The 13939-nt window shown below is 33.4% G+C and overlaps 1 long non-coding RNA gene across 1 annotated transcript; it reads left to right on the top strand.

Moving 5' to 3' along the window:
• Window positions 1–10059: 10059 nt before the first annotated feature.
• On the top strand, window positions 10060–13257 carry LOC143231451 (uncharacterized). Its single transcript, XR_013016927.1, has 2 exons — window positions 10060–10318; window positions 12952–13257. It is a non-coding gene; the product is annotated as an uncharacterized LOC143231451 (long non-coding RNA).
• Window positions 13258–13939: the final 682 nt, after the last annotated feature.

Below are 13939 nucleotides of genomic sequence, written 5' to 3' on the forward strand. Positions count from 1 at the left end.
TCGATATCAGAATTTGTTTTTATTCTAGAAAATATTAAGTGCGTCTATGAGTGAAGTTAGAATAAATAAATGATATCCAGTGTTGTTACTTTCATCGGTCGATCGGGCTACATGAATTTTGAACGACAACAACTCATAGCTTTTATAATCAAGTCTTTTAAAATCGTAATAATTTTGTAATGTTTATAACTTCCATTTTGCTTGTCTCATGGTGGCTGAGCGGTAAGTTTAAGATAATATAAATTGGGTTTTGATACTCGCGGTGTGTAGCTTTGATCTTAATAACAAACAAATAAAATTCATAGTGGCGATAATAATCAGTGATGACGGGAAAACCGACTTGTAGAGAAAAATATATATGTAAAAACGGCTGGTTTGGGTTGAGAAAATTTTTATGTACAGGAGCGAACAACGTTTCGACCTACTTCGGTCATCGCCAGATTCGCTCCTCTACATAAGAAATTTTCTCAACCCAAACCAGCTGTTTATACGTATACAGTGGCGACAATCTGTTTATTAAAGAAAATAAACTGGTTTACTCAGCGCTTACATATTGTGCGTCAAATTATCAAGGTCATTTGTAGAGGTCAAAGTTCACAAAGGAGATTATCTGAAATAAAAAACTCATGAGATTCCATAATTTAACGAATAACTTTTATCATTACGACAGTGATAACGTGACTGAGTCATTTTCTTAAATTATATTTTAACATAGTAACAGATTAGTGGACTGAACATGTCGATTAACAAGGAGCCTAAAATCGGAAGTCAACCAGTTATCTATTTATATTAACAATAAATGTTAACAATAATAGGTTTTAACGTACAAGTAATCACTGCCGAGACCCTGGTTGTTAACAATAATAGGTTTTAACGTACAAGTAATCACTGCCGAGACCCTGGTTGTTAACAATAATAGGTTTTAACGTACAAGTAATCACTGCCGAGACCCTGGTTGTTAACAATAAAAGGTTTTAACGTACAAGTAATCACTGCCGAGACCCTGGTTGTTAACAATAATAGGTTTTAACGTACAAGTAATCACTGCCGAGACCCTGGTTGTTAACAATAATAGGTTTTAACGTACAAGTAATCACTGCCGAGACCCTGGTTGTTAACAATAATAGGTTTGTTTGTTTGTTTGTTTTTGGAATTTCGCACAAAGCTACTCGAGGGCTATCTGTGCTAGCCGTCCCTAATTTAGCAGTGTAAGACTAGAGGGAAGGCAACTAGTCATCACCACCCACCGCCAACTCTTGGGCTACTCTTTTACCAACGAATAGTGGGATTGACCGTCACATTATAACGCCCCCACGGCTGGGAGAGCGAGCATGTTTGGCACGACTCGGGCGCGAACACGCGACCCTCAGATTACGAAGCGCACGCCTTAACGCGCTAGGCCATGCCAGGCCCAACAATAATAGGTTTTAACGTACAAGTAATCACTGCCGAGACCCTGGTTGTTAACAATAATAGGTTTTAACGTACAAGTAATCACTGCCGAGACCCTGGTCGTGTGTGATGATAATGGTGCAAAACATTGTGTTTTATATTATATTATCGTAATGATTCACGGGAAATAACAACTTAGTAAGATGAAGCACAGATGTGATGTGTGTAGCAGTTGTAGATGTTACGGTAGAAATTACCGATTGTGAAACCAAGAAACAAGGTAGAACCAACTTACAACAATAAGGTTTCAAAATGTATTAAATCACAATGAGAATATCTTTTAAAGTAATAATAGTTGCACAACTTTTAGTCTAACAATATTTACATAATTACGAATCGATATTGATACACGCACAGAAATATTAATAATTAACTGACCTGAACAGAATCGATAATTTTAAATGAAATATACGCCTTAACAAGTCCAATTTTACCGTCGAATACAATTTCAGCTTTTGTATTTTTTATCTTACCGCCACTCGCAATTTCAGGTTTTCTAACAGCTCGAGCGTTATGGCTTTCGGCAGTCTGTTAGGCCTCTGCAGAAGGTATTAACTTCACGCCTCTATAAGAGCGAAATTTATCACTGAACTGTAGAAACTTCTAGACTGTAAATAATTACCGCACGTTAATGTCATCTCATTCTATTTGGAAAGTTCGATTCCAGTAAGTTCGTTGACCTCCAATGTGCATTCCAGAAAGTTTCGGCACGTTACGAATTTCTAGGCCAAGTCAGGAGCGGTCCTAAATATTCAACAACTTTTCCGTTGTTAAGGGGTATTCGATTAGAATAATTCCTATTAATTACGCTGAGGATCTGATCAGGTTTATTTGGCATTTAAATTTTGACCACGTATTGAGTTCAATAGAAACAAACAGCAAGATTTACGTCTAACCATTATAGGATTATTATTTAAAATTAACATGAAAATTTTGCTCAAGATGTAAAATCTGTATGGAACAGTTCTTCCCAAATTTAATCCCAATCCACACTCGAATCTGGATTAGGAATAACTGACACATTTTCTGTAGTTGGGAGATAGGGCATTGTCTGGGTTCTGAGTTAATAATTCTGCAAAGTTTGACGGGACTTTTACCACATTTAATAGGCACATTAAGGTTGAACTTTCATACCTCGCTACAAAAAAATAATATGGATTATTGATCATTCTGGATCTGAGAAGGGTTTTTGAGCTTTCGAACGTGACATCTGACGTTATCCAATATAAAACACGATGTTTTGAGACGTAGCTGTGGGAACATGGTGTGTAATCTTTGTGATTACTCTTGTTTTTAATTGGATTAACGTGACTTTCGTAAAAAGAACTGGCGAATCAGCAAACTCGTCTTATTGTCCCTGAAGTGAGTGAAGCAACCGCAGCGTCGACGGAAGGAAACTGAGTTATCAATTCTAAGAAATTATGAATGAAAGGAAAAAAGGACATTTATTAATTTGTCAAGCACCATGTATCTGTAATACGAAGTGCTGGCGAGGCCTTTTGCCAAATACCGGAACTTACCAAACCGTCTGAGATAGTTAAAAATATAACTGCTAAGCCTAATCTAATCGTTACATAGAAAAGTTAAGAATGTTGTCATAGAAACCTATGTATGTATTCAAGCATGTTTCTCCAAGTAAAACTTTACGTTTTTAAACCTAAGCTTCTAGGTAATCATGTAAGTGAAGACTAGTTGGTTAGTTTTTAGTCAGGTGGTTGTTTGTTTTTTTATGGAGGGAGTTCCTTCGAAAGGAAAACGTTAATGCTAATTATTCATATATTTTCCTTAGGAAACAATTTGGTTTGTATTTCGCGCAAAGCTACACAAGAGCTATCTGCGCTAGCCGTCCCTCATTTAGCAGTGTAATACTAGAGGGAAGGCAGCTAGTCGTCACCACCCACCGCCAACTCGTGGGCTACTCTTTTACCAACGAATAGTGAGATTGAACGTAACTTTATAACGTCCTCATGGCTGAAAGGGCGAGCATGTTTGGTATGACGGGGATTCGAACCTGCGACCCTCAGTGCCTTAACCACCTTGCCATGGCGGGCCGAAACAATTTGGTGTTCATTAATGTTGAATTTTTTTTTTTTCGTTAACTCTGCAGATGTCAAATCAGTGTTGTTACGAACAGTTTAGTCAGTTTGTTGACGTCACCAATTTACATCGATTTATCTTAAGACTATATTAAAATAAGAACATTTCCCGAGGTAAAATAAAGAATTGAAATTGATTAAAACACGAGCTAGGTCTGTTTAATGAAAAACAGTAGGGGGCGTACTTAAGTGTATATATTATCTTTATAAATATTTTTATATACCGATAACAAAGTTGTGTGAACAAGAGAAAAGAAAAACCAGTTTCTTCTCCAAATACGAACTTCAGGAAGTCCTAACGACTTCCCAGCAGCACAATGGGTTGTCTGCGGACTCTCGCCACTAAAAACCGGTTTTCAATACCCGTTGTGAGCAGAACACAGATTGCCCATTGTTTAGCTTTGTGCTTAATTCTAAACAAACAAGTCTTAAAGTGTCGCAGCTTATGGTATTCAAATATCTATTAACTGAGTTTTCTTTTTTTCATCATGAATCTTCCCACACGTTTTTATTTACTAGAAACTAAAACAGTGTGTTTATTTTTACCTTTGTTTTGATCCGACAAAACTTCCTTCTGTTCTGTGTCCACTACAGACTGTGGAAACAAAAAGGAATGATTTAAATACACTTAGAGATTAATGACTTTGATTTAGAATACACGAGTTACTTTTTCCCAGTCATCACGTATTGGTTCACATTCTGCTTGTATCGTGAATGTCGTATCTTAACATTCCTACGAAAAGTGGGGCCTAATAGGCCCCAGAGCAACTTGAAAGGTTATTAATATTAGGCTAATAATTTTGTATTTAAATGAAATTGCCATTTAAATCCATTAATGAATGGATTAACGAGATTCCCACTGTCCCTATCTACTATCTAGCGAAACCACAGCCAGGGGAACGGGCTTGGAGAAATCAGGACTAGAAACGTCTTTTCATAGGAGTGTTAAACACTGAAAAGGTTTCTTAACTCATTAATTTCACATGTCGTCATATTTAGTTAATACGATTATTTTCCACTAAGACCTTCCAATCTTTTTCTTGGTTTGTTTACTCAACATGCTGAATGAATTTATTAAAATAATTTTCTCTTACCTATCTTCAATTAACTCGTGTGTAGTTATCGAGGAATATTTTAAGAGACAAAACAACAATTCTACAGAATCAATCCTATATTAACACAAAATTATCTGCACCAGAGAACATGAACATGCTCGTGTTTGAGTTAAAACGAACACGGTTTGTTCGTTTCGCATAGTTTGAGGAGCAATGTAACATCAGTTAGCAGGATTGAAAGGAGAAACGTTCTTAAACCAGTTAGAAACTTCATTTGCTCAAAGTTTTAAACCGTGATATCAAATACTTGATGTATGAGTTATCTAACAGCCAAAGTTTTAATTTCAAGTTTAATTCAGCTGATCAGAATCTTATAATTTATACAATTGGTCTCCAAATACTGTGAAACCAATTATGTACACCGTCTATATTTATTCTTGAATATCTAATATTTATCCGTGAGTAAAAAAAAGTATTAAGTTGTAACAAAGATATATTTATTACTTGTAACCTGAACGGTATGTTTTGGGTCACTTAGGTTAAGCAGCCAGGTCAAAGGTCAATAGGACTCAGTTTTGAAATAAGTAACAGAATAAAGGCAGTTATTCAGCAGTATCTCCTTGGATGGATTTAATATGAATATGCGGATTTGTAATCAGTCAGTATCATCTTGCGCGCGAACTTTGGACCTTCAACTCCGCAGCCCGACACGCCAGCCACTTGGTCTGATAACAAATATTCCCTTTAAATCTAAATAATTAAAACCCCAATATGCCATTAGTGATTTTCTACTAAATTATCATTGACGGTTTACATGTATCTGTTTTATTTCGTGTTACTATCCAATAACATCTATATTTCTGTGGTGTTCGGAGTAAAAGATAAACAACTGTTTATATTTGTTGGTTTTTTTTATGTGAATAACTGTATCTAAAATTCAAGTTCAAGAACGACCGAGAACTGAGACCTTTGACCTGAAACATTTCCACAAGATTTAGCATAAAGTGCTAAGTTTCATGTTCTAGGTAATTAGAAATGCCCTGTTAGTAGCCCTGTGAGAAGGTCCTTAAAATATTGCAATTAGAAATGTCTTGTTCTTACAATATTACAATTAGAAACGTCCTGTTCTTACAATATTACAATTAGAAACGTCCTGTTCTTACAATATTACAATTAGAAACGTCCTGTTCTTACAATATTACAATTAGAAACGTCTTGTTCTTACAATATTACAGCTAGAAACGTCCTGTTCTTACAATATTACAATTAGAAACGTCTTGTTTTTACAATATTACAATTAGAAACGTCTTGTTCTTACAATATTACAATTAGAAACGTCCTGTTCTTACAATATTACAATTAGAAATGTCCTGTTATGTCAGTGGCCCTGTGAGAAAGTTCTTACAATATTACAATTAGAAACGTCTTGTTCTTACAATATTACAATTATAAATGTCTTATTAGTAGCTGAATGTGAAAGTTCTTAGAATAGTTTAAATACAAATGTTCTGCTATGTTAGTAGTTTTGTAGAAAGCGTTTTAGTGGTTGTCGGAAAAAACAAACCACTTTGCTCCTACAGTGAGCACGTAAGTGTTTGGTATTAAAGTGTTACGTGCATGTGAAACACAGTGGTTGAGAAGAGACAGTAATAACGTAGAGAACATGACACAACAGTATTTTAAACCACAGGTTGTTTATTATATGCACCAACTCAAATATTAAATGTACGTTCTAGAGATTCCTCATGTTTTCTGCTGTGTCTCATCAGTAGTGCTATTTTTTCTGCTGTGTCTCATCAGTAGATTTCCCCAAAGTGCAGTTTGGTCTTATAAACTGGAAATGCGTGACGTTTTGAATGCAAAGAGTCCGAACTTTCTAACAAATTTTATTTTAAACAAAGAGAAAAAATATGAGTATGTTTTGTATTTATCATAGATTAAATAGACTTCTGTTACAAGGTAACATCTATAATACCTCAAATGGTAACATCTATAATATCTCAAATGGTAACATCTATAGTTCCTTAAACGGTAAAATCTATAGTACCTCACATGGTAACATCTATGGTACCTTAGACGGTAACATCTATAGTACCTCAGAAGGTAACATATATAGTACCTTAGAAGGTTATATCTATAGTACCTCAGAAGGTAACATCTATAGTACCTCAGAAGGTAATATCTATTATACCTTAGAAGGTAACATCTATAGTACCTGACATAATAACATCTATAGTACCTGACATAATAACATCTATAGAACCTCACATGGAAACATCTATAGTACCTGACATAATAACATCTATAGTACCTGACATAATAACATCTATAGAACCTCACATGGAAACATCTATAGTACCTCATATAATAACATCTATAGAACCTCACATAGAAACATCTATAGTACCTCACATAATAACATCTATAGTACCTCACATGGTAACATCCATAGTACCTTACAAGGTATTATCTATAGTGAAGACACTATGTAAGAAGACTCGATTATTCCGTATAACAGATTTAAATTTGATAAAACTTTACAGTTTCTGGTCAAAACCCTCAGTTAAAAACATCTTAGAGAATCAGTAATCGAATCAATTTTTATTCACTTTTGCTCGCTACTCTAATTGCTGAGATACGTTTAAGACAATTACATTATCAGATAATCGTGAAGCGTTAGCTTCCTTATATCAGAGCAACAGAAAAACTGTAATGGTTTTGACTTATGCGCATGCGTTAAATGAGAAGATGAATTTCATTTTTAACAAAGTTGCATCAAACTCTCGCTACATTTTCGTCCTATGTTGCTCGTGTGATAAACATTTAGTTTCCCGAAAGAAACACGAAAACTGGGTCTTTTTTAGGAAACTCTAAAACTTGTTCATTTCCAATCAGCTTGTCCTAAAGTTAGAAAACTTAATTTTTGTGGATGAACAATTACCCCTTCTTCTACCTGCTAATAATTTTACAAACATGCACCGATCAACACAAAAGCACACTATCCATAGAAGTTAATTATTACACAGAAATGGATAAAGATACGCTTCAGGTATAGCAAATTTCTACTCGTTAAAGAAATTGTTAAACGTAAATATTATTCAAAACTAAACAGTATTAACAATAATATGAATAACAAAACACTAAATAACCAACATTGGCAACATTTATGTATATATTTAATTTTCCTTTGTTAACGTTCGATATGAAATGTCTAATCAGGTTTGTAATAAAAACACATCTTTTAGAAACTACGTTGAAAACTTCTAATCAGAATCTAATATTCTTCACCCTAATTGTCGTGGATGAGATCATAATTAATATAAGAAATTTGGATATTAATAAAATAAGCGTGTCAAGTCCATATAAAGAACTGGTGATTTAGTTGGTCTGATACGAAGAATATATAATAATATTACAAAAGAACCACCTAGAAACTTCTAACATTATTTTGCTATAGTAGTGTTTCACAACCAATCCAACAGCCAATTTTACTTTTATTCCTATTCTCTAAAATAAAAGAGCTATTTACTTTAATTTGTTTGTTTGCAGTTCGCCACAAAGCTGCACAATGGACTATCTGTGTCCTGCCTGCCAAGGGAATCTAAACTCGGTTTCTAGGGTTGTAAGTCCGAGGACATATTGCTGTGCCACTGTGGGGCTACCACCAAACTTCGCTGGGTCTACTATTTTCAAATGGGTTTTATCTTTTATTTGTAACTAAACACAAAGCTGCACAATGGACTATCTGTGCCCTGCCCGCCACAGGTATGAAAACCTGATTTATAGCGTTGTAAGTCCGCGGATGTGCCTCCGCGCCACTTGGAGGCATTTGCTTCCGATTGGAAAGGTTTGTAATATATATTGTAATATATTATCAGGTGCTAGTTCAAATTTCAAAAGTTTCAATATACAGTTTTTGCAGTATCAGACATTTATCACAGACTAACTGATTTAGTAGATAAACACAGATTTACACAGCTAATTCTGTTTGATTTATGGAAAGCATCCGATACGGTTCAACATAATTATTTTTATTAAAAAGCGCCATCATTACATTATAACAAGGCGTTGTTCTTGAACCAGTTGGAAGTTATCTTACAACTAGACCTTAATGTACACTTGTTCAACTCACAGTTAGAAAACATTTCTTTCCAAGGACCTTCGTTACTTTTATATCAACATGTTTATTTGTTAAGAATATTAACCAGTCACGACCCTTAAAACGTTGTGGTAGTTTTCATTCTGTTGTTGTTTTGAGCTTCGAACACAGTTGGTTTCATGTGTCTCTAAACGACATTTAAACAATATATTACAGCCGTTATCTTTTCGTTAAATCATTACAGTTTCTACAATGACAAAGGAGTGTATGTTTCTAGGTTCAGTAATGTATCTTCGATATTTCATGTTCTGGCATCTGAAACTTCTAGTATCGTTATAATACAGCGAACTTTTGTTGTCAGCACATGTAATTTAACAAAAACCTGTTTCTTATTGCATATTTTCACGTTTAATTTCTATTTTATAAGCACCCGAATGTACGAATCTGTCTCACAAATACATTAATATATGTATACACATTTCAATGATGTTTTGATATATAAGAAAAATAGATATCATTTCTCACAGATATGTATACAGTAGGTGGTAGTTTTAAATATGAGTAGACTTGTTGGTAAGTTTAAACTTTTTATTTCGTTTTCGCAGTAGAGTTTTTAAGAAAACATGTTAAATGTTATTTACATTGTATCCCTACAGCTGGGTATTGAGGGCCTACCTCTACACATATTTATCCTACAAGGATTCATCTCACTATCCGTGCTCTATTGTTTATACATTATTTTTATGGCCTGGTGGTTAAGGCGTTTGACTCGCAATTTGCCGGTAGTGGGTTCAAATCCCTGTCATTGACTATTCTTGTCTTTTCAGCCATGGGGGCGTTATAATGTAACTATAAATTTCACTATTTGTTGGTAAAAAGGTAGCCCAAGAGTTGGCGGTGAAAGGTGATGACTAGCTGCCTTCCCTCCCTCTAGTCCATCACTGCTAAACTGAGGACGGCTAGCGCAGATAGCCCTGTGTAGGTTTGCGTCAAATTCAAGCCAAACAAACAAATTTTCGTTAAAACTGTCACTTCTTCGATATGTTTGACAAGTTTTGTCTTTTATGTAAAGTACGCGAAATAAAAGTCACTGTTAAAGCTGAACGAGTACATAATCTTAGAGATTGGTTGTGTTACGAAGAGACACTTTCTTTACATGCATTCTAATTAACAGTTGATTTTGAACAGAAAGGTAAAGAAATATTTATTTTTATGTTATATTGGAATACAATGAAACTGTTTAAGGTAGAAGTGAATGTAGAAAAAAAAAGAAACAAAGAAAACCACACAGATAACACATTCCTCAGCTGCTCTGTTCCCACGCAGCTCGTAGCGCCATCTGTAGAGATGGAATCTGTGCTGATCGCATGGCCGATGTCCTACAGTTTATCGGAAACTTTTGAGCGGTTACAAACGAGATAACACTGCTTTATCGACTGGCCCTAGATACCGTCAAACTAAGCTCAGAAGCTGTCTTTTGAGCAGAAAGCAATGAAACATAAGGACTTCTTGTTACCCATGGAGGATTGAAATAATACCCGACATGGGAAATCTCCCAAACTTGTTAAAGCAAAGCCGTTTGCTGATAGTTGTCTTGTTTGTCGCAACGTTTAAGTGTAAGTAACTCGATTACTAGTCATTTTTATTGACTTATTCCTAATGTGTTTCCATTTTCGATGAAACACTTGTTCTGTTAACAAATCATTTTGGATATTCGAGCAGGAATTACTTCTCTAGCGGTCAATAATTTTGAACTGATAGGTATTGTTCATTAGTATTCTAACAAAATATTTTATTCTCTGTTAGATTTAAAAAGACAACAACTTATCTTTACGTAATGGTTTTCATCTATCTGTATTTTCCACGACTAAAAATATTTATATAGTTTGAAATCACCGAATTTTCACTTCATTCGTAATATACTGATTTAAGTTTTACTTCAAGCGGTGATGATATTTATTCGACTAAAATAACTTTACTGGAAACCTTACACTATATAATATAGATACATTTTCACACTATATAATATAGATACATTTTCACACTATATAATATAGATACATTTAAAGTGACCATTATGTTTTTATCGGATACCAAAACATCAACTGCTACATAATATCCAAGACTTATTGGTCTACTATTGAGATAGACGTTGGTAATGTAACTAAAGGCGGAGTCCTTCACTGCTGATGGCAAGGCCTACCTGAGAAAATCTAATTAACTATTCAGGTTGTTAACAAATAAATTTACCATTTTGTTCACCCGAATAATGTTGTAAAACATATATATATATATATGATAAATCTGTCGGCTGGAGCAGTTATTCTGTAAGATGGCTAATGCTAGTTATTCTGTAGGATGGCTAGAGCTAGTTAATCTGTAGGATGGCTAGAGCTAGTTATTCTGTAGGATGGCTAAAGCTAGATAATCTGTAGGATGACTAGAGCTAGTTATTCTGTAGGATGGCTAGAGCTAGTTAATCTGTAGGATGGCTAGAGCTAGTTATTCTGTAGGATGGCTAAAGCTAGATAATCTGTAGGATGACTAGAGCTAGTTATTCTGTAGGATGGCTGGAGCTAGTTATTCTGTGAGATAGTTAGAGCTAGTTATTCCATAGGATGGCTAGAGCTAGTTATTCTGTAGGATGGCTAGAGCTAGTTATTCTGTAGGATGGCTAAAGCTAGTTATTCTGTAGGATGGCTAGAGCTAGTTATTCTGTAGGATGGCTAGAGCTAGTTAATCTGTAGGATGGTTAGAGCTAGTTATTCTGTAGGATGGCTAAAGCTAGTTAATCTGTAGGATGGTTAGAGCTAGTTAATTTGTAGGATGGCTAGAGCTAGTTATTCTGTAGGATGGCTAGAGCTAGTTACTCTGTAGATTGTATTATTATTATTAATAATTATTAGGAATCATGACTAAGAAGTTTTATTATTATAAATCATTATTAAGAAAATTTTGTTATTATGAATAATTATTAAGAATAGTTTATTATTATAAATCATTATTAAGAAAATTTTGTTATTATGAATAATTATTAAGAATAGTTTTATTATTACAAATCATTATTAAATATGATCTATGAATATAAACCATTATTAAGAGATGTTATCTTATAAAGCATTATTAAGGGTTTCTATTAACACAAATTGTCATCACAAGCCTAGGTGTATGAATAATATATCTTCTGTGACTCATATTTTTATAATAATAATAGTCCCTATTAACACTTACAAGTCTGACTGGAATAAAATTAATACGCTTCTGAACAAATTGAAGCTAATGAAATAAAATTTAAAGCAAAAATGTGTTTTCTTATAGCAAACCTACAGTGGGCTATTTGATGAGCTTAACAAGGTAAATCGAACCCCTGATTTTAGCGTTGTAAATCCGTAGACATACCGCTGTACTAGCTGGAGAGGCAAGTCAGAAATATGTCATACTGAGTAAAGATATAAAAAATAACAGTGAACTGGACCATCATGAGTATGCCTAGATTGTGGAGATTTTGTAGGAGTAAAATTTCGAGAAGTTTATTTTATGAATCATTATTAAGAAGATTATATTATTATAAAATATTGTTAAGAAGATTGTATTATTATAAAATATTATTAAGAAGACTGTATTGTTATAAAATATTGTTAAGAAGATTGTATTATTATAAAATATTATTAAGAAGATTGTATTGTTATAAAATATTATTAAGAAGATTGTATTGTTATAAAATATTATTAAGAAGATTGTATTGTTATAAAATATTATTAAGAAGATTGTATTATTAAAAATATTAGTTAGAAGATTGTATTGTTATGAAATATTAAGATTGTATTATAAAATATTAAGAAGATTGTATTGTTACGAAATATTAAGATTGTGTTATAAAATATTAAGAAGATTGTATTGTTATGAAATATTAAGATTGTATTATAAAATATTAAGAAGATTGTATTGTTATAAAATATTATTAAGAAGATTGTATTATTAAAATATTATTTAGAAGATTGTATTATAAAATATTAAGAAGATCATATTGTTACGAAATATTAAGATTGTATTATAAAATATTAAGATTGTATTGTTGTAAAATATTATTAAAAATATTGTATTATTATGAATAATTGTTTAGAATCTTCTCCGAGCGCTTGTATACTTTTCAGTTGTTTAATTATTCATAGTACTGTATATTTATTGGAATCCGTTTTACTTCACTATATAAAATATTTAAAATATATATTGTTTATTTTGTACGTAGCACAAAACTGCACAGTAAACTGTTTGTGTTCTATCAACATACGGATCGAGATTTCAATTCTGGTCTGGAATATTATGGCTGACCCACCAACAAGAAGCAAAGTGACAAATTATTCGTTTTTATTTATATCCAAGATTGTTTACGTAAATGATGTCGAGGTAGAACTTGTTTCGTTCTGTCGGATTTAAAAGCTACCAATAACTTAGGTTTCTTGAATATAAATTGCTCAAGGTTATGAGAATTCCTTGAAGATATAACTTTTCATTGCTGACTAAACAGACAAATAAATGCGGATGACAACTGGTTTTCTTCGTCTGTTTCTCATGTTCTTAGTTTGATAATTAAGCTATAGCTAATCACAGAACATATAAAAATATGGGAAAATCATTGATTTATCGTCTCGATGTTTATTAAACTTGAAAGAAATACATGGCGGGAAAATCTTACATACGTCATGCTGTTCAAGTAGTAACGGTTTAATGATAGCTCTTGTAGTAATATTATTATTTTTCGTCGCTTGTTGCTAAGTTCGATTAGTAAGAGACAAATGTACAGAAAAAAGTTATAGTGCTTCTTGGAGCTGCAACTGACAGAATCAGGTCAATCAAAGAGTTCGTTTGGTCATAATTCAGTGGACCAAATATCCGAAAACGATGTCATAATACTTTAGCTGCAAGTCTGCTTTAATTTATGTAGCTACTTTCTTGTTATTGCTTTTAAAGGAAATACGCATCAATTTGGAACGAAACCCACTTTTACTGCGACAAAAGTCACACCGAAATGTTTTGTTAGTTTGTAGTTAAGCACAGAGCTACACAATGGCCTATCTGAGCTGTGCCTACAATGGGTATCGAAAACCATTTGTTAGCGTCATAATTCCGTAGGTTTACCGCTGTGCCACTTTGAAACATGGTCACTACCTTGGTCCTCAAAAAAACACCGAAGTTCACATTTTTCTTAAACATCTAGTAGAGTACAACAGAGTAAA

The sequence above is a fragment of the Tachypleus tridentatus genome, chromosome 11 (assembly GCF_004210375.1).
Source record: "Tachypleus tridentatus isolate NWPU-2018 chromosome 11, ASM421037v1, whole genome shotgun sequence".
NCBI lineage: Eukaryota > Metazoa > Arthropoda > Merostomata > Xiphosura > Limulidae > Tachypleus > Tachypleus tridentatus.